Genomic DNA, 22,108 nt, shown 5'->3' on the forward strand with positions numbered 1-22,108 from the left:
GCTCTAGTCACTTAAAGTTAAGCATATTATACAGGCTGCTCATATGACTCAGCACCTTGCAAAATATTCCCTTCAGGTTAATTTTGCTGTACATAAAATAGTTTAAAAAAACCAAACATACATGCTAATCTCAAGACCAAGACCTTCAAACCCAATGGTAAAGAAGGATTCGCTATTCCAGCATGGCATTCTGCCTCATGTTCTTCTAATTTAACTATATTAGCCTGGGTAATGGTGCCAGAAGGCCACATACTGGCACTTCCATGAAGCCCCAAACACTAGATGCATGCTTTTAAATAGTTAAACAAATGCTAATTATGATTAACTAATAGTTTTTCCCCCACTATTAAATAATATCAAACACTAAATTTTTCAATCAGTAATTGTTTTTCCAGCTGCTGAGCAGGAGCAACTATTCAGTATTTTTAAAGGGTTATTTTTGCAGCTGCTCAGCTGCTTTAAGCATAAAAGTTTCGTGTTTTTTTGTAGGGCTTGACAGCTTTGAATACACAGTGGGCAAAAGTTACTGAAAGCCTGTGGTGGAATTGGAATGATTACAATCTTCTGATGCACCTTGGTTAACTCTGGATAGTTTGGGCTGCATCCAGATAAACTGAAAATAGCATTTTGGGCACTTTTGAAAGTTTGTGGTTTCGCAGCATTTTCTCACAAAAGTCTGAAGTCTTTTTATTTCTCACTCTGCTAATTACTACATAGGTGGAAATTAGCTGTTTTTTCCCTCTTGAGATCTTGAGACTTTCTGTAAGGGATTTAGCCAGTGTGAATTATTTAATGAAATAATGATTTTACTTGTTGTACCTCCTTACAAATAGTATAATACCACAGAATTTTGTGCCTTTCATTGGTAGATCTTAAGACATTTTTCAGGATCATCATGATAATGGCAGATGTTCTCACCCACTGAGTAGACTAACCTGACTGTGAGTACATTGCTCACGTTTTCCCAGTGATTCATTAGCCAAGCCAGTGAAAAAATCTAGCCAGTCTCCTGTGGTGGGTTACTGGTAGCTGTTCTTCAGCCGATTGCTCATTTTGACATGATTCATAGCAGCATTGAAGCATTTACTTAGGAACTTACCTTTTTTGTGCATCTCCTTTCTCTGATTTTCCCACCAGATCTGCTCTGCTGCCTCACAATGCCACTGTTTGCATAAGCAGTTTCTGTAATTCTTTGAAGCTGTGAATAAGACATGTCCTTCTAAATATCACTGATGTGTTTTGATGAAGCCATAGTTGTCAGCACAGGGTGCACAGAGGACACTTAATACTGAGAGCTGGGGAGAGGCTGATGTTGGCAGGGAAGAAGACCAAACAGTGAAGGTTAAATTCTGCTTAATGTTCAGTTGTGTTGGTTCTGTGAGACAAAACAAAAAAGAAGCAGAATAAAAAGCTTCTGCAAAGCAGAAGTGTGAGTGAAATGAAACGTAGTGGCTAGACAAATGAAAAAAACACATTCATAAAAAAACACACCAAACATAAATTTCAGAGGCCCAGTAGAAGAGGTGATCTGTCGGCCAGCCGGCTCAGACTGGGCACCAAGGTGGAACTCATGGTCTGGGTTCAGTTCCCTGCCTCGATCACAGGTTTCCTGTGCATTCTCAGGCAACCTCCTTCATCTGCCCCATGACCAACTTCCTCGTTTGTGCAGTGGAAATCATCCTTCCTTACACCATGAAGCTGAAGCCCACTGGTGCTGCTGAAAGACACGGATGTTGTGATGGGGGGAGCAAGAGGGATGTGCTTCCTCTCAGGCAATAATTGCCCATGCTGCTTGTGTTTCAGTGTTCAGGAGCACAGAAGTGATTTCCAGATCTAGAAGGGATTGACTTTTTTTCTTTCTGAGCCTTTCAGGCCTGTTTTTCAAGGAGTTTGGCTGCACCAGTGCAGCAGCAGGCATTTGCAGCACTCCCTGTCTCTCACCTTTCTCCTCACAGTCTGTCTCTTCATTACGTGGAGTCATCCCTGTCTGCTCGACACTCATGACCCACCCAAACCCAACAGGATCAGAAATGCAGCTTCTGTCATCACCCAGTTACACAGAGATCTCTTGACGTTTAAATACAGTTGTGTGTAAGAAAGAAACCAAAGAATGTTTGAGCCCTGTCAGGAGATGACCGCAGTAGTTGAAGAAGGTGTTACGAGGGAGCAGGCCATCTCACCTTCCTGGCCTCCTGGCATTGCTGCATCTGTTGAGGGTGTCCAGATAGCCTGGCACCACAGTTGACCTTCAGCCCCTCTGCTCTTTCACTCAGCTTCTGATAGGCAAATATTCCTTGAAGATATTTTTATATTAATTCACCCAGTGGTGATGCTAATTCTGAGTAAGGAATCAGAAATGACAAGTCACATGCCGTTTGATGTGTCGTTTTACTTCCTGTGGGTTGGTAGTTAAACTTTTCTCACTCTTCAGAGGAATTGTTTTTCTCTGGGAAGAGTGTGTGGAGCCCCATACACTGTTTTGCTTCTCCAAACATTAGTAATGCTTTTCTCCAGCCATGTCGAGATCTTGAAAGTACAGACAGGTTCATATTCAGATCAGAGCCACGTTTGATTCTGCTACAACAGCTCTGGCTCTTCCCTGTCCTCCCACCTTCTTACTGCCTTCCCTTTTTTTGGCCTTCCTTTCACAAAGCTTCTTTTGACCTGACCTGTAGCTTTCTCTGAGCTGCCCAGTATTAATAAGAGGTCCTCCTTTTGGGACCTACATAGTTCCCCCATCCCTGCTGTATTTCAGTCTTCTTCCCCCAGCCACAGAAGTGCTTCCCCAGCCGTTCCTGGAGTTCCATACTCAACCAGACCTCTTTCTGCTACTGATTCTCCCTACCCTGGCCCTTCCATGAGAATTTTCTTTACTGTCATGACTTACATCTGGTAGGATACTGAAATAGCACAAGGTACTCTTCCGTCCCAGGTCTTCCCTCCTGTCCTTGTTCCTTACTTCTGAATGGCAGCCAGCATTTGTCCTGGGCTAGTTGGCTTTTCCTCAGCAACTCTCTTATCAAAGCACTTTCATATTTATTTTCTCCCACCATTTCATGGCACCCACATGAAACAGTTTGGTTTGGTTTTCGTTTCTCATTCAGACTCCAGTTGATGGCAGCACACAGCAGGCTAAATTCCAAGCTCAGGTACCCAGCAAGGGTCAGGCCAGCCCGACCTCTGACTCCTCTGTCCAGGAGTGGACATCCATGCAGAGTGTGAAGAAGGCAGCAGGCAGGCAATGGTAGCACCAGGAGCTGGGGAGATGTGCTGGAGATGTTTTCATTTAGACCCCTCCAGAGTCAGAGCTTTACTTAAGCCTTGGTGGACCCAGGAGCAACCCCATTGATTTTGATCTCATAACTCCCATTTTAGACTAAGGAAGAGCCTGCTTCTTGTTTGGAGAGATTCAGTGCAGCTCCAGGTTGGCTGCTACATCTAATGTAAACCTCTGAGTCTTGTCAGTTGCAGGAAAAGCAATGTCTTGTCTGTTCTGAGGCTTTTGGCTCAGAATCCCCTGCCATGAGAAAACAGCCAGTTTGAGACATGGTGCCATTGACACTGGATGTCCTCCTTCTGTCTGCAGTACTTATCACATTTCCTGAATGGTAAAACTGGGAATTTGGTCTGCTTACAGCTCTAAGGGACCGGTGCCTGAAAATATGGCAAGTGCTTAGTTTTCCATTGCTGTCTTGACCTCATTCCCAGGCTACAAGTAACAAGTTATTGAACTAATTTAGCTTTATGCCAAGTAAGTTATTTTCCTCCTGCAAATCTGGAAGCAGGCTGTTCAAAGTAGTGTAATTGACTTTAGTTGTATGATTCAATATACTTACCTAGAATTACAGTTCAATAAAATCTGATCGTGCCTAAACAGAAATTGTAGAAACACCCAGGGATTGTTTTCTGCTTTTCCCATGGACAAGCTACGTTGGATGTCTGCTGATCTTTATGGTTTGGGTTATGCTGCTGCTTGACCTACAGGTTGGCAGGAGAAGCTTGAGGTGGCATCCTGTGGTGCAAGGAGGTGAAGCCAAGTGGCTGAAATGATGGGCAGCCTTCTTCATTCAGTTTTACATGAGTGGCTTTCTCATGTCAGCATGCCCTGCTGGTGTGGGGCTGGGGAACGAGAAGTTGTGTCTGGTTTCATTATGATGGTGATGGTAGTAGGATCCACGAAGTGTATGAGATTAAAAGCCCTGTAACATTGCAGGCCACATCATGCCCAGAGAACAAAGCCTGAAATCAGTTCAGTGGCTAAACATCCTTTTGTCTTGCCTCACCCAGTGTAGAGCTAAATATGGGAAAACAAATATTTATTCACAATTTCCTCTCACTGTTTACCAAGTAGGAAGCTGTGTTAAGCCAATTCCTACATAAAAACACTTGCTGGCCATCATGCATTGGCTATTATAGCTGTGTGCTGTAATTGTGGAGAGATTTTTTGCCCATGTGGTCATTAGTGGAGTTTTTTCATCAGCCACTCTGAACAAATGGAAAAGCATTACATTTAATTTTTCAGTTGCAGAGCTTCAGGGAGAAGTACAGACTTTTCCAGTAAGATGAGGACACTGGCAGAGGTAATAAGTAATTTTGGATGACAGCTGAACAGACAGTGTGGCAAGTGTCCTTGTCACACACTGAGACACAACTTCGTTATTCCTGCTTCTTAGAAATACATCCAAAACCACAGCTTTTAATCCAAATGTGAGCTTATGTCATTAGGAGTGCTTACCTACTGCCATGCTTTTTTTCTCCATTATTTTTTCCAAGTACTTATTGTCATGTTGCAAGCAGGAAAGAAAAAATATGCTTTCAGAGCAGAGTCATAGATTTGGCTGGTTCTGGTACACTGACTTTATAAGCAATAAAATACAAAACATTGCTTGGTTACGGCACTTGCTGTACTAGTCATCCTCTATGCACTTGCCTATTTTTAAATCATTTTAAACAAATCCCAGGACTACAGAGAATAATAAAACAAGGTAATCAAGGCAGAACAGACAGGTGTTGTGGTATGAGTCAAAAACAAAACACAAAAACCTTCCAAAAGCCATGAGAATTGGAAAGAGAGACTCTTTCACGTGGCAAAGTTAAGCTGTAATTGCTGGATGCAGAGTACATTTCTCTTCCAGGAATGAGCAGTGAGTATGGATCATGCCAGAGATCCCTGAAGCTGGCATAGCCACAGTTTAAGAGCAGAGAAGGAAGCTTGCTAAGAAAACCATTTTCTGTTCTGATTGTGCAGTTGGCTTTGATGCTGGCGTAATCCATTCTAGTTCTTACTAGTGCTTTGAGCAGTGGTTAACTGGAATGGTGACAATGCTGGTACTAACTTCTGTTTCCGGATGGCATGAAACTCAAGAAGAAATTTATGTAGTGCCCAAGTTTCCTGTTTGAGTTGAGCTGTTAGGGACAACTAGATGGACATGTAAAGTACAGTCTTTCCTATTTTAGTTACCTTTCTTTATGAGGTGGTGAACCCTGTTTTGCTTTGTTGCCCATGCCTTATTTTTTTTCATCGTGACATTCAGGAGTGGGAGCAAAATGAACTAAAAAGCAGCCATAGCAGATACAATTCAAATTTTGCCTTAGTTTATATCAAAACGCTAATGTACATTTGTACATGACCTGCTGCTATGCAGTGCCGGGCAGCAAATGGTTTGTTAGTATTGGCAGTGCTCTCATGAAGCCAAATATGATTCTTTTGCTTGCTGGCTTGAGAGTGCAAAGTGCTTTTAATTCCCTTTCCATTTTTATTTGCTTCCTCTGTCTTAGTATTGCCACTCTTGTACCCTGGAATAATGAAACTTCAAAGAGTTCATAAAAGTCACAGTCAAAAGCATGTGTTATCTTAGCTCAGGCAGACAAAAGCAGTGCTAGCTAAGTGCAGTCTCTTCTCAAATGTGCCCAGAATAGTGTCTCATCCCATTTTGGGAGTGTCTGTCCATTTCTCTCTGAAATACCTGAAGAGCAAATATGAGATACGAAAAACTTAAAAGCCCGAATATGTTGTACGGTTGATAATACTCACTGAATTCTGTGCTGACTGTAGCTAAAGCTGTGTGCTTCTGGACGTTGTTTGTAAATCACAATTGAGATTGCATCTTGTTTATTATTGTCATAGGTTTGTTTCATAAATGTAGCTCTGCAGTGCTCAAACGATCTGTGTAAATTGCTTGTGTGGAGATGTTTCATCACTGAAAAGCAAGGCTTTCATCTAAATCCACTTCTGCCCTGTTCCAAGGAGACAGAGTACAACCTTTTGCAAGTACTTCTAAGTGCAACCTTCATGTCCAGCCACCTACACAGTTAGGAAATAAAATATAATGTCATCTCCAGCCAATGAATAATTTTTTTTTCCCTTTTTGTGCCATTTGTTCCATCATTCCTTCTCCTCCTCAGTTTTCGATTTAGTTTGTCTTCTTGTTTTAAAATCTACTGTTTTATTACTCTCAGTACTTGGTGTTCAGATGAATCCTTCTCCATCTTCTCCAAAGTATATCGAGGTTCTCCTCCTATCTCCTTGCCTTGTTTTTCAGAATTAGTAGCATGCTGTGTAAGCCATGAGTTACTGGTTTAAGCTGAGAGTTGTACCTCCAGCAGCACTGCTGATGTGCTCCAGCTGCTGGTGGGTGCTCGGTCTGCAGCACCAGGCTGGAGCTACTGCCAGGCAAAACACAGAAATGGGCCATCACATCAGCTCCACAATTCCGGCAGTTTCAGTCTACTGACAAGGGTTAATATAGACATGGCCATTAATTTTTCAGCCATCCAGGAACACACTTCTAATAAGAGCATGCATCCAGTGTTAAATGTCTCAAAAACTGTCACCATAATCTATACATTATTGTTCCATTTAGCAGGGCTCTGTTCAGTCCCTGGGTGGTACCCATTAAGCCTAGTCCTCATGTCCCAGTCATCTTGTCTCCATTTTAATGCAAATGGAGTAGCCTAATACTCTTTCTGTTCAATCTTTACACCTGTTTGTGTCTTTGGTTTCTTTGTTGTTGTTGTTTTAATGGGTTTGCTAGGCAAATTCTAGGGCAAATTCTAGGGCAAATGTTCTGGCAAAAAAACACAGTAGGTCTCTCTAGCATCACCCTTATCCCCATAGTAGTTTTGTGTCACCTCTCTTCAGAAAACACCACTAGAGGCAGTTGTAGTCTCACTTGATCTTTCCTTGTTTAGAAGATGTGAAAATAGTGTGTTGTTCGGGGGAAGGTGTGACCTGAGGGATGCAGACATGTAGGAGTGTTTGTTGAAAGCATCAGGAGGGAAATTACTCCATTATCCGAGTATTGGTGTCAAAGGGTGGGAAATCACCATGCTCTGAAGTTTCACTGAACTTTGAATATTCAATCTGTCTCTTCCTAGAAGGTACTTCATTTTCGAAAAGTTCAGGGAGAGTGGAGAAAAGTAGCTCTTGAATTCCCAGGATTTCCTTTGGGGGAGAGATCCCACAGGGGAAGGAAGGAACACTTCTAGTAATCTTTGGAGCATTTAATCCCAAGAAAATGCAATAAAATCAATGCTGCCACTGAGAGTTGGCAGAATATTTTTTCTGTAACAAGAACTGGTTTTGGTTTGGTTTGGTTTGGTTTCTTTGTAATATAGTCTGATTCAGATTCAGGCTGTTTACTGAGGAGAGTGAAATCTGTTTTTGACAGATGTTTCCCATGATCTGGCAAATACACACACTCCTGTGAGATGACAGGCGGCTTGTTTACATAGGTAATTTTTTGTAATTAAAAAAAAACCAACAAAACACACACAAACACAGAGCAACATTCAGATCAGTCATTCTGATCAAGGCAGTGTCAATTATTAGGCTGTAAAGGGAACTGATGACTCAACTTAGGCTCAGCGCTGCGGCAGTCTCCGATTTTCGGTTTCGTAACAGATTCTTTTCAGGAATGTTTTTCATTCATACCCCCACGTTGACACGTGTCTCTGGAAGCACATATCATTTTGTGATCGGGATGCAAGAGACCAGCATCAGTCTCTGCTGAGTGGTTGCACAGAATCTGGGAGCCATCCCCGTGCCTTGGTCAGATGCTGGATGCCTGGTGGGAGAGGGGTTCTTTATCCCGTCGTATTGCGCGCCTGAGCCATACCTGCACGCCACCAGGTTATCAGTCACCAGGTTAAATTTGTGGATAAGTTCACATCAATAAAACTGAAAAGCACTTTGATTCAGAAAGCAAAATGTTTTGATCGGATCCTGTGCTTAGTAATTCCAGCAAGCGCGCTTGTTAAAATGGGTGAGTCAGAAATGGAAATGCAAAGCATTTTTCTGAACGGTGGCCGGAAATTATCTCTAAAAACTGAAACAAAGCCCAGACCGCAGTTTTATCTATTTACTTAACAATTTTAGATCTGCAAAAATCCCTTTGTCTTTGGGAGACATTTTGATTCCTCTCTTGTGGTGGTGCTGGTGCGATCCTTAGGTTGGATGATCAACCATGTCAGGACTATCTGGCGTGTCTTCCTTTTTTAATTTTAAAAAAATGAATCTAAATCTGTCACAGCATGTGGTAGAGGTTGGTGGAACCATTAGGCAGTACGGGATGTTGCAATATTTGAGGTCGTGTAATACTGAGGAGGAAATCCAGGTGAATTGAGTGGAGTCACTCAGCTGCTTATTGCCCAACACATAGGTTTATTTTTTATATATATATATATATATGGCACACAGGGCTCTCTGACTGCTCCAACACCAGACGCTCATTTGTTTGGGGCTGGCTGCTCCCCCCAGCTTAGCATGTCACGTTGGTGACAGCCCCTTGATTTGTTAGGATGTAGCCCTCTGTCTGTGGAGAGAGAGCAGAGCGGGGTCATCAGGGTTTTGATATTAGTAGAGGTGGTCTTGATGCAAAAACTTAAAAACCAGCATATTGGGTGATAGATAACAGTGTTCTTGGTCCTTATCCTACATCCAAGATATTACTACTTTTTTCCCTTCTGGCATGTGAGAGCCTGCTGCTCACCCTTGAGAGTGAGTCTGGATGCTTTGAACTTGCTGCATGGCCTTGAGCAACGTAGAGACTTTCTTCCTGGCAGGAGTTGCATGGTCTGAGACCCACAAATGTAAATCATGGTGGAGGAGGACACAGTAATGTATGTGTTTCAGAGACTTGCAATTCCCGTGGCAAAGCTGGTGAAGTAGTGCTTATTTCAAAGAGAGGACGGGTGTGGGTGACTTGTCTTAATTACTATTTACCTAAATAAATAAATAATGCATATTCATGGCTTTAACTTAAGTAACTCATGTTGAAATGTTTACCTCTACCAGGGATAATTATTAAGGGTAGGGTGCAGCAATTAATAGTAAAACATTTAGACAAGATTACAGAATGTTCTGATAGGAATAGTAAACATTATGCTAGAAATAAAAGCAAATACATGGAGCTGTCTTGAATTTAAAAAAAATAAGTGACTGTGCTATCCGAAGAAATGCACTGAATGGAAACAGTTTGGGGGAGGGGATGCAGCTCTTGTTCTTGGAGTTCTGAGGTATCACACGGAGGTTCCTTCAGCATAAAGTTAGATTTGTTGTTAAGTTCTCCCTCAGTTCCAGTCCAGAAAAAAACAACTCAGATATTGGCATCCACACAGATAGAGTAGCAGCTGTAATACCCATCAGCACTGCTTTGAGGCTGCTATGTGTTGGTTCTTAAACCAAGCGACAAGAGTGTTTCAGCTGTTTATATCAGTAGTAAAAAAAACCTTTGTGTTGTCTTGTGAACCTTCTCCCTGCATCATCTCTCCCTCCCCCCCCATTTTGTCCTTTGAATGAAATTCTTTGCTTAGCTGAGAGTTTGAAATTCGGACCCATCCTTTCATGTCTTTTGGCTGCAGTTCCTGATCTGGTTAATCAACTCAAAGAGAGCCAGTGGTGTGTTCAAAGATTTCTGTGACAGCTGCATACCATTAGGCTGAATGATTAAAAAAAAAAAAAACAAAAAAAAAACCATAATTGTAGTTTTGTGCAGCAAATACAGATTGGTGGTTTTGTTTAACATAAGGTAGCAAGAGAACTAAGCCTTGGACAAAAGGGAGCTGCTGCTTAACCCTGTGCAGATGAAGCTTGCAGGGATGGTGGAGCTTGTCTGCCCCACAGTCTTAACCTGCCTTCAGCTGTTTCAGACCAGCAGAAGAACATGATCTGGAAATGGGGTGTAGCTACCTTTTTCGCCGGGGTTGGAGAAGAAAAGAATGTGGAAGATGGGCAGAAAGTAGTTAGAGGCACCAAGGTAGCCTGGGGGACCATAGCCTGCCACTGCTCCCTCCTGAAGCTCTGTGCACCTTGCAGCTCCTGAAGCAAATGAGGTGAGCTCTCCTTGCTCACCAAAGTGTCCTTAGCCAGGCTTAGAGAAGCAAGCTGCATCCTGTCTGGGCTGTTCTCTTAACTCCTGTGTCTTTTGGGGATTGAGGCTTCCAGACCTCTCCCTCTAGAGCAAATTGGTCCCTTTTAAGGTTGCATCAGAAGTGCTGGGTCTGCTCGCTGGCACCTAGCACGCCCGGCGTGCTGCTGGCACGTGTCCCCTGGATACCCTCTCATCTAGAAACCGAAAAGCGGCTTTTCTTTGACTGGAAGTGCGGTCTGACTGCTAGATATCTTTGTTCACGTCTGTCACTAATGGAAGTCCCTGGCTCTGCTCTGAAACAGAGCAAGATTTCGAGGAACGAGTGCTGGCGGATGGGCTGCCTTGCTCCCAGCAGAGGCGGTGGGAATGCCCGGATGACTTTAGCCCTTGTGAGGCAGCTCCACAGCTGCTGCTGGCAGATGAATTTCCTCGATTACATTTTATTTTTCTGCTTCAGCTGGTCAACCTATTCCTGATCAAACTGCCTGCTCTGCAGGGTCCATGAGTGGTGTCTATACCCCAGAAGATGTGGATGCTAATGGTGGGACAAAGTATCCTTTTGGTCTTTCTCCCTTGTAGCAGGAAGGGCAGTTTTATAAACATGGTGCATTTTCCCAGTTGAACAAATATTTCTGCGTCTGTCCAGAAAGATTTCTGTGAAGTGGAAATACCCATCTCCACGTTTTTTTTGGAGGTTCCTGGGCTTTTCAGCCGCACCTCCCAGAGAAGCCAGTGGCAGCAAGGCAGCCAGAGCCTTATGCTGTGCTTTGCAGGTTGAGAAGGCGCTGTACAGGCAGAGTGCACAGCACAGTAAACCTGATATCAGCTCACAACTAATGATCAGTGTATAAAAATTCCCCTGCTCTCTGTTCTGCCGTTAGAGGCTTGCTGGTAAGATTTATGACTCTGGCTAAAATGAAGCACCATTTCCCTTTTCTCAGCATTACTGTGCGTGGCCTCTCTGGCTTTTCTTGTTAAACCGACTTGAGCTCACCCAACAGGGAACATATTTTTTAAGCTCTTTCCCATAACAATTCTGCCTTTCTCTTTTTCTTTTTGTTACGGCCAGTGAAGATAATCCACAGAACATTTTCAGGTCTTTCAGCTTTCCCATGCTGGGTGTGAGGGTGAAGACAGAGAAGCCAAGAGGCAGCTCCATCACATGAGATGCAGCACTGGCCCACCCTCAGCCCCACCACAGCTTGCACAGGCTCATGGTAGACACATACCTCCATCAGCATGGGTTCCCTCTTCATAGTTTGATGCACAACTGGAGCATTCAGTGTTGATATTAGATAAAAGATAACTCCTTCACTTCATGCTAGAGCGTGGGGGACCAGCTGTACAGCTCAGAGAAAGGCTGCATTTCTTCTGCCCTTGTATTGCGCACATATGTCCCCATTCACCGACTGATGAAAGTGCGGCCACAGACTGAACTTTATCAACTGGAAAATGCTTCACTGACTTCACCCTGATCTGAAATAATCTGAAATTAGTTTGTCTGACATTGTAAAATGATAGGATTTTTTTTCTGAGTACAGAGAAAAAAAGGGAGCAATGTTGAGCTGCTGCCATCTCTCCCAGTCACAGTTAGATGTAGTTATTTTTGTATTAGAGCTTGGAGGAAAACCGGTAGAGATGCCAGATAAACCTTCCCAAAAAAACCATTTGTGTTAATACTTAAATATTGTTCATCTTTTGCAGCATTTACTTATCTGTTTCCCACATGCTGAACCTTATGGGGAGTTTTTGTGGTTGACTGTGGCCCATTCTTTCATTCTGTGTGTTAACTGTTTTCTCAATTTGCATTTCTTATAAGAAATCGTCAGTAAAAGTCTGACTGTGATAATCATTCAGTGTGGGAACATGCTTTCCTCAGGGCAGATGTGCATTGGGTCAGGAATCCTGGAGCATAAACCCATTGAGCTGCATTATTTTGTGCCACCCAGGGAAGCTTCCTTACCCGAGAGACCCGCTGGCTAATCCAGCGTTGTCTTTTGAGATGCCAGGCCCCAGGACAGTGATTCCATCCTCATCACTGAACCACCTTATTTTTTCCTGTTCCCTTAAGGAGAAGTAAGCCAGATATCTGAATTTGCATCAGATCTGGCATAAAGTATTAGCCTGTAACTTTTGCTGTGTGATGGTTTTACAGTATGGGGCATAAATGTTCTTCTTGTGTCATTTGGTGACCTTGCTGTCTTTCTCACAGCATATATTAACTTTTCCTCCTATACCTGTCCATTCTTTTATGAGTCATCCCACCAACATAAAAATTTTTCAACAGTGGCTTTATTTCAAGTCAAGTATATTCCAGTGATAAAATCATTCAGATTTTACATAAAAAGATTTACAGGTTCCTGTGGTGATGCTCTTGAACTACAGTCTCCCACCTCTCCTAGCCCAGCCTGTTTGATGTGTCACAGGGTTAGCTGCAGCTAGAGGACAAGTGGCGGTGGAAAATTCTCCCCACGCACATCCCCCAGCTCCTCTGAGGGTTTTCCATTTAAGCCCAGTTGGTGCTGTGAAGTGTAGCTGGGGAAAATCCAGTGTGCAGACCCTGGAGCACTTCCCTGGCCAGCACAGGGCAGCAGCAGCTGCCTTCCCCTTCAGTAAGTCAGCGGCCGTTACCTTGCTGCTTCTCCTGATTACTTCAGTCGTGGTTCCTAGCCAGACAGATTGCTCACATGATTTTGCCATTATCTGAGCAAACATCTCAGTCTCATCTCTGCTGACTGTTAAGACAGCTCACCCAGGCAGGGACACACTGCAGAGCCTGTCCGTGCTGTCCTGGTGGATGCCTCCCTGTTCCTGGTCTGCTCTTCCTTGGTTGGAGTGATCTTCAGCATCCAAGGCCTGGAGAAGAAGCTGCAGTGCCCTTCCTACTCCTGATTTTGGCCACCCCTGGCAAAATAGTGCACAAGAGCATGAGCAGGAGTGATGGAAGAGCATGTTCCTTCTCTTTGGAAGAACCAAGCAGATTATTAGGAGGAAATTAAATGCACTGATAGCGAAGTCAGGCTGTGCATCTTTTCTGATACAGGTGTCGATATAATCTTGGGTTTAATTTACAGATTTCAGGGAGGGATCCTGCACTAGATGTCAGGAGCATTGCAGGTGCCTTCTCAGCCTCAGGCAATCCTTCAAGCAGTTGCAAGCTACAAATGTTCCAATGAAGCTGTTTCAAGCAGGAAGAAATATTCTTCAGATTCACTCAAAAACACACCAAACAGAGAAAACACATTTGCTAATCTGTGATGCAATGGTCTGAGATTCTTGACTTCACTGGGACGAATTTCTGCACACGTTTGTGTAAGAAGCATTGCACTCCCCCAAGTGAGACATCACTTCAGAAAACACCAGCTTTGTTTGCAAGTCTGTGCTCACTTCTTCCTACTTCCTGGTGTGCAGCCTTCCTTACATATTTTTTTCTCCTGTCTGTGAGAAGCTCACCAACTTGTCATGTGGATTAAATTTACTTTCACCCCTAATTTTACACGCCCGTTGCAAAATTGGTCTGTTAGCTAACCCCACTGTGTATTTGTTGCTTGCCTCCCTTTTATCCACTTCTCTGATTTTCTTGAGCATTATTATACAATTTGCTGTGTTTAAAACATCTTTCATGCTAACCAGAGTAATACCCAGGGACATTGATCATGCTCTTCTCAAATCATCTTTCCTGGTTTGTTCGTTGCAAACTGAAGAACTGATCAGTTTTCCTTTTCTTAAGCATCAAAGCTGTCATTATTTTACATTAACAACAAAACCTGTCTTTGAAACACACCCTCCATATAACAGAAATCCAAGCTGGAAGGTGTTCTCTTGAAACAAATACTTTTTTAGCTTAATGTCTCCTTCTCCATTGTGGTGTCTGGTGTGTCTTCCTTCACCTTTGCATTCTTCAGTGCTAACTTTTTCCCCTCAAAAAGGGGGGGAAAAAGGTAACCTGGTTCAAAAATGTACAAGAGGTTGTTAAACAATGTTGGTGGTTTGCTTGTTTGTTTGTTGTTGTTGTTTTTTTTAAGTTATAATGTATGGTTTGAATTACTGTTATTTTTCTAGTTTTCTATGCAGCTGTGAAGGCAGATGCTTCTTTTTTAAAAGAAAGCTAAAGTTTCCTTTCATCTCCTGTGACTCCAGGAATTGGGTCTTCAAGTTCACGTTGAACAATGATTTTGTGGTCTCTTCTGGTTCTATAACTGATTGTCCATGTGTGCAGGTCTGTGCTGAGTGCTGAGACCTCGACATGAGCAAACCTTGGAGTGGAGAGTGCATCCTCCCCTGCCTAGGATCCAGCTCTTCCAGTGCTATAAACCTGGCCAGTCAGCAAGTTAAAATGCTGAAACATCTCTTCACTAGATGCTCTGTTGGCTCTTGATTTTGTATAACCTCAGTTACAGCTGTAGCAACAGTTTTACTTTTAATAATTTGCCAATTTAGAAAGAAAATTTTTTATTAGATGGAAAGCATGAAGAAGCCCTCGTGTTGAGCATAGGCAGAGGGTTAAGTTTCAATCTACCCTAAGCTGACCTCAGGGCAGAGAGATTCCTGCTTTCATGTTTTAGATCATGTAAAACTTGATGCTGGCTGGATCATCCTGCGTAGGGCAAGAATATCTAGGGAACATGGGGCGAGACACAGTGAGACATTTGCAGAAGGGAATGAAATGTTTGGGATGCAACCTCATGCTTTCTACAGCAGTGAACATCAATCACACCTTCTCAGAAAAGTGTGGTGTTGCAAGTCTTCCCTCCTCCTTTTTTTTTTTTCTTGTTTCCATGTTCTTATTCTGTTTATTCTGCTTTTTTTTTTCATTTGCTGTGGCAAGTGCATTTTTAGCTCAGAAAACAAACTTGTCCTTGAAAAAACAAAGTCTTCCCTGTTGTTATTAATTTGGCCATTAAGTAAGCAACAGTTATTTTTGTTCTACCAGTGATTTATGACTGAACAGATTTGGGAGATTATATTTTTAGTTTTATATGCAATTTAGATAATGTATATTTGTAACCATAAAGATCTGGTCCTCTTACAGTCTGTCAATGAGTGTTATGCCCAGTTGGAGAAAATCACATAAAGTGAAGAGATGCAAGCATTGCATTCTTCACATAACCTTGGGATTCTTTTCAAGTACCCATACAGGTAATCCTTAAAGGTAGTGGTATTTTGAGCATCTGTTGATAAATAATCTAGGAGGGTGCCTGCCATCCAGAAGAAATAACCTACTTTTCATCAGTGATCCAGTTCTTTACAAGGCCTGGAGTAAAATGCTGTAGCATCTGTGCTCAGAAAGTGTGCAACACTTTTTACCAGGAACCCCATACTTAAAAAAAACAACAGCCAAACCTCTTTTGTTTGCACTGTGTGTTACTGAGTATAACTGTGGTATTTTTTGACTTGAGTCAGTAAACATTTACTGAGAAACCAGAAGTTTTTACTGAAAAGTTAGTTTTGCAAATTTCACAAAAAATAATACTCCTTTGAAAAAAAACCAACCCTAATCTTTTTAATTATTAGTATTATTATTTGCCTTCCTTTGAACTCCCACGTCATCTAGCTTTATTTTGTGGTAATTCCGCAGTCGCAGCCCTAGGAGTGATCCTGGGAAGACAGATACCTGCCACTGCTTGTACTGCTGCTGTCCCGTTCTGTTCAAAAGCAAGTTACCTTCCTTTCTATTCCCAGTCCCCAATTTTATTCAACCAAATAGTAGTTATGCATTCAGGTGTTTTCCAGGAAAACAGTGAAGTGTTGAGCACTGGCAACTTGCAAACTTCAACTTGAAAATCGCAGTAACTTAAAACTAAGCACTTCTCCTTCCACAAGTATTCCTTCCCACCCTCCTCCCCAACCACTTCAGAGTGTGACTGTTTCCTTAATAGATGCAAAAAGACTTTTCAGAGTCAGCTGGGACTGGGTGTTAGGTGGGATCTGGGTGTTGGGTGGGATCTGGGCTGTGTGGGGCTGCCAAGACTCAGGTGCTTGGGGGGATTCACTCTCTCTTCTAGCCCCCAGCTCTGCTCCCAGCAGCTCTTCCCATCCCAAAGTGCCTCCTCTCTGGGGACTGAGGCTCGGACAAACTTGCACGATGGTGGCAGCACAACGAACTTGCTGTGGGCACGTGAACATTCTAGTCCTTCTTGAATTTTCTTCTTACACAGGCTGTTGTGGTGGTTAGCTTTTCTTTAGGGTGGATGGCGGAGTATGACACACTTTACATTAATCTGGGGATACCGAGCTACACTAATGTGGTGTTTCTTTGCTGAAGCTCCCCAGAATAAAGCAGAAACAAAGGAACGAATCTGATGCTCCTAACTTAAAGTCCTTGATAAAAACAAAGCAAAGCTTTGACAAAAGCCAGTGTTAATTGTTATTTGAAGTCTGTTAGATCGTTTGGAACACCTTTTTGATGTGATGCGCAGTTTCATAGAACCACAGAATTGTTTGTGTTGGGAGGGACCTTTAAAGCTCATCTAGTCCAACCCACCCCTGCCATGGGCAGGGAGATCTTTCACTAGATCAGGTTGCTCGAAACCCCATCCAACTTGACCTTGAACACTTCCAGAGATGGTGCATCCACAGCTTCTCTGGGCAACCTGATCCAGTGTCCCACCACACTCACAGTGAAGAATTTCTTAGTATATATGCACAAGTATACACATACCTGCAGGATGATCTGGCAGAATAATCACAGAAGTGTTAGTTTATCTGTTCAGTAATTCTTCTCAGAGGCCTCATATGTCTGAGTGCTAGATGAATGCAAGAAAAACGTAGTCTTTGTTGTAAGGTGTCTACAACTTTAAGGTAAGAGGAGGTATGTAATGGGCTTAATGTAGCTGTCATATTTGACATAAAGACCTTCTATGTTTAAGAAAAAAAGAAAATAAGAGGAGCTTTGTGAATACTCAGTGCTTGAATTTTTTATGCCTGCCTTTATTTTCTTTCAGGTTGCTATCAACTGAGTTGCCAGAACACTGCCCTTCAAAGCTTTGGAGGGCCACTTCTTAATGGATTGCTGCAGCCTCTTAATTTCTCCATTGATCCTGTTTCCTGCATCGTGAGAACATTTTAGCCAGCACAGAACCTAGAAAAGTTACATGTAAGTAATGATTCAAATTCCTTTCTATTTAAAGAAAAGAAAAAAGAAAAAAAAAAAAAAAGAGGTCTTGGGAAGGCAAGGTGAAGGCAGTAAATATCATCCTTTAGAAAAATACTGTAAAGCCTGTAATTCAACAGCAAACATTAGGTGATGAATGCATTGTTACTGAAGTAGTTACTTGCTTTTTTAACCTAAATGGTGATTATCATCTTGAAGGCTTTTCTAAGTGTGCTTCTACCATAGTAAACCATAGTGAGAAGTACTTAAATAGCTTTGCTTCCCCCCATTCCCCTAATTACACTTCATTTTCCTCCACAACTGGGTAAGCTTGTGTACACCTACCTCAATGTGCTCTGCACAGTTTGGAGGCTATCCTTTGCTCAGCAGGACTGCAGGCATCCCTGTATTTTTCCTATGATAAAACCTATATCCTCATCCTTTGTGGTTTCCAGAATATTTCCCTTGGAAGAGCCCTGGCTGAGCAGCTCTTTACGCATCAGCAGTATCTTCATTGACACCTCCAGTTTCTTCAGGTGGAGTTAGTGGCTCCACCGAGCTATAAGAGGGTGGAGAAAGCCATTCACAGATCTACTAGGGTCAAAGAGGGTTGAGGGGCACTGCAGACCCCTTCTGATCTCCTCGGTCTGGGTAGTAGCTCCTGGTCCATGTTAAGTGTTTTAATTTTTCCTCCCAAGATGGGAAGCGCCTGTGTTGCTGTGCACACATTTCCTCCCCCATCCTGGCTAAATCCTCCTCTGAAACCTTGCTTAGCACCAGCCTGGCATGTAATTGGTGGGCTTTGCTAGAGAGGAAATTGGTTTGACTCTTTTTAACTTGTCAGCTGTTCTAGCCCTAATTCTGGGATGGATCCGCAGGTGGAAGAAGCCTCTGGGCCATTATTAGGCTGGCGTGGATGTGATGGCCTGTACTGTCCTGAGGGTGGGACACCACAGAGCTGCCAAGTTTGGAAAAAGGCTTGAGCCCAACTTCATTGCATTGTTGGTTTTTTTTTAATAATACCAAATCTCATTGTGGTTAGAAGGTTTTTATCTTTCAGATAGTGGTATCGAGTAGCTTGGCAAAAGGCTGTCTGAAGCAGAGATAATACAAAGCTGTGGTTCACAGTGTGACACTCTGGTTGCTCCCACCTTCATTCATTCACTGCAGTAATAAGTTCATACAACACAGTTTAATGATTAATTGGGACAGGCCAATGAATCCAACCCCAGCATTTGATGCTGGTCAGTTTTTCTTGAATGTTTACAAACACTATTTCTAGTCTTGGGAAGTCATTTGTGATACCACTTCTAAAAAAAACAATAGGAGTCTTTTGGAACTGGAGAGTTTATTTTAGAAATATACCTCCATTTGAGGTCCTTTATTTGCCTGTGTGATGCTAAAAATATCATTTAGAACAAGAAAAGTCTATTGCAAAAGAATGACAGAGTTTTTTCATGCAAATGGAAATGCAGTTTTTAAAAGAGAGGAGAAAATATTTTTTCTGATGTGATGAATATCAGCAAAAATAATAGTGAAGTAGTCAGCAATGGAGAAAGTTTGGGTAGTAACTGAAATAGCTGGCAAGGAAGCCTTACAAGGTGTTGGTTTGGTTTTGTTTTCCAAAAAAGGGAGAGGGCTGCCATTTCGTTGTGAGCTTGGCAATATATGGTGCAGTTATTAAGCAAAGCACCAATAGCAGGAATCATCTGGCTAGAGGAGAATTTTGGATCTGGCTTGAAACTTGTTTCTAGTTCTTGTCTTAAGGGAAGAAAACTGGAAAATATGAGTTGCAGCAGCTAGGCAGGCAGAAACAACCTGTTGTTCCTTGTTCTTAGCACCATTCCCATGTGATTTTTGAAGCCTTATTCACAATTTTTTGCAGGCTTTTCTCATGATACTTGAAAAGATTATTGCTAGACATCTTACAAATTCACTGTTAAAAACGCTTTCAGAGCAACTAACTTTAAAAATAATGTCCTTCTTAGGGGACTTGAAAAAGCAGATAGAAAACGAATGGACATAAAAGGAAAAAAAAACCCTCTCATTCTAAGAAGTTCATAGGAAGTTTTGTCCTGCTTCTTCTTGTTATGCAAATAATCAGAAGTCTCCATTTCCAACAGTGAAATCAGGTCTGAGGTCCAAATAAACTTGAAAACCAGCCTGAGGATAGGAACCGTGATCAAATACATGCCTTCCTTAGTTTCTGGTTTTGGGATGGTTTTTTTACACTGGTTGTGTGCTTGAGGTATGCCAAACTTAAAACGTGGTGTGTTCTCCATCTCCTAGAAAACATGTATCTCCTTGCAGGTTGTTGACTGGGGTTGTACCCATTGTGCATGGAGACCTGTGCCAGCAGGGGCAGGTGTGAGGGCAAGCTGCTGGTTGCTCTCTTAATTTCTCAGTGTTTCACTGTCTGACTATTTTCAATAACAAGCTCTGCTTGTAGCAATTACCTGGCTATAGCAATTCCCATAGAAAGAAGTGAACTTTCCCTTATTAATTAGTCTTATTGGAAAGAGCAGTTGCACAAGGTTGACCCAGAGGTAACAACCATGTTCTTCTTGCAGCGTATTTTGTAAACCTTCCACCTCTTTCCATTTGTTATTTAGTTTTTCTGATACTACTAAGATGCTGATTGATGTGATCTCCATAAAAATAATACATATTGATGCTTGAATTCAAAGCAGAAGGTATCTTCCTTTTTCTGATGGAGCAGATTGCAAAACCCTGTTGTGTGTGTGCTGGGACTAAAACAAAACAAAACAAAACATAAAACCAAAACATTTCTCTGGGTCCCCTGGGAATTAATCCTGGGCAGGTTACACAGCATGTGTAATAAAGAGGAAGTACAGGAATTAGGAAGAAGCTGTGCTCTTCACTGAGTGGCTCACAGTTTGTTATCTCAAACGACCGCTAATGGCAGGGGACAAACAGGGCTTTGCTCAGGTGCTGGGGACATGGCCCTGCCCTGGAGCAGATGCTGGGGCAGGGCTGCTGGCATCCCACTGGAGACAGGTGGTGATTCCTAGCCATTTCCACACTCTGCTTACATTTCTTGCTTTGTTTCACCCCTGTGTTTTTTCCTTTGAAAGTGGCAAAATAGCATCCAAATCAATGACATTCTTCATCTAATACATTGTCCTAATTTGTACTGCTTATGCAGTCCTGAGAATTCAGCAAGGGCCTTTAAATCAATGCTTTGTTCAGGAAAAAAAAAGGCAACTCAAAACCCAGAAACCCACAAATTTTATATTTGATAGGGATGAGTTATTCAGAATATTTCAATTAAAAAAAAAAAAAAAAGATCTCTTGAAATCTGTCCTATGACCATGGGTATGCAGATGTCTATAACATAAAATTTTAAGATGCAGATTTTGATTATTAAATGTCTGTCACCCGCCTACCACCGCAGCCAGGGAAAAATCTGTCTTTTTTAAATCTGCACCAAAAGGTCAGGTATCTTGATTGGGATTAAGAAGGATATCAGATTTCTGAAGGTGATGTCTCATGCCTTTGAACACTGACTTACCAAACGCTCCCGATTCTTGGTACGAAACCCACTTCCCAAGTGCCACGGCTGCAGCTGAGGATACAGGTGCTTTTATCCTGCAGGATTTTGATGTTACGTGTGGCTGCATCTGGATTTAATTATTTTTCTGATACGTTTTCCTGATGGAGTGCCAGTTTTATGGTGGAGAAGGCATATTCTTACCCTTTTTATTGTACCAGTGTAGCAGGCCTGTATAACCTTATGCACCATCATGTGGAGCATCTCCTGCCCTGAGGACCTTCACAACCTTCCGTGGCATTCAGTCCCAGATGTCATGCTCACTGCAGACAAAAAGCGTTTTCCTGTGATCTAGGGGACATAATTTTTGCCGTGAATTAATCCGGTTACTCCTGCTGCTCCCCTGTTGACAGTACATAAAGCCATTGACCACTGTCAGCACCGTGTTTGTCCGTCAGCGTAATCAGAGGCTCCCCAGCACCATCAGTCCCTCTGCGCCCAAGGCAGGTTGCACCCCTGGCTAACTGGGGACAGCTTTCGATACACATTTGCTGCAAATATATCTGTTGATTAAATAGATTTTTATTTTCATATGCATATGTGTATATATATAAATAAAACATATCTGTTTATAGTTATGTAAAAATAGTCATATCTAAAAATACTTTCTGTATTTATATATACGGACAAGTATTATCAGTATGATCTGAAAAGTTCTGGTCTAGCTTCATGCAGAGCGGCTGCGTGTGCGCACGTGTGCGGGCGGTGAGCCGAGACATCCCTCTCGGGGTGTTTCTGGCCAAGAGCCCCACGCCAGAGGCTTCCCCACCTGGGGGGACACAGTGACCACAGGCGGTACAGCCAGCGGGAGCATGTTTGCTGCAGCAGGGCACGCTGTGCGAAACCCAGTTATCCTGGCACCTCTCCCCTTTGCTGCCATCGACCACAGGTTTGTTTGTTCCTCACCCCAGCGGTGTGACAGGCCGCGTGGGCGCGCGGTGTCATTGTTCTGTTTACTCGGCGTTTCCCACGTGGCTGCCGTGTTGTGGCAAGGACTTGTATTTTTTGCAGTGGCAGGTGACAGCCCGGGTGCATGCCTGTGTCAGCCCGAGGGACTGACTCACAACCCTCCCT

General features: G+C 42.7%; 1 protein-coding gene across 3 annotated transcripts in view; it reads left to right on the forward strand.

Annotated features, from left to right (window-relative positions):
• BACH2 (BTB domain and CNC homolog 2) overlaps positions 1-22,108 on the forward strand; it is a 185,980-nt gene that overhangs the window by 84,151 nt on the left and 79,721 nt on the right. For all 3 annotated transcript variants that reach the window (XM_051616290.1, XM_051616291.1, XM_051616292.1), the window contains exon 4: positions 17,315-17,466. The gene's annotated coding sequence lies outside the window, so the exon portion shown is untranslated. The remainder of the gene's footprint in view (positions 1-17,314; positions 17,467-22,108) is intronic.

Source organism: Apus apus, chromosome 3 (genome assembly GCF_020740795.1).
Source record: "Apus apus isolate bApuApu2 chromosome 3, bApuApu2.pri.cur, whole genome shotgun sequence".
Classification (NCBI taxonomy): domain Eukaryota; kingdom Metazoa; phylum Chordata; class Aves; order Apodiformes; family Apodidae; genus Apus; species Apus apus.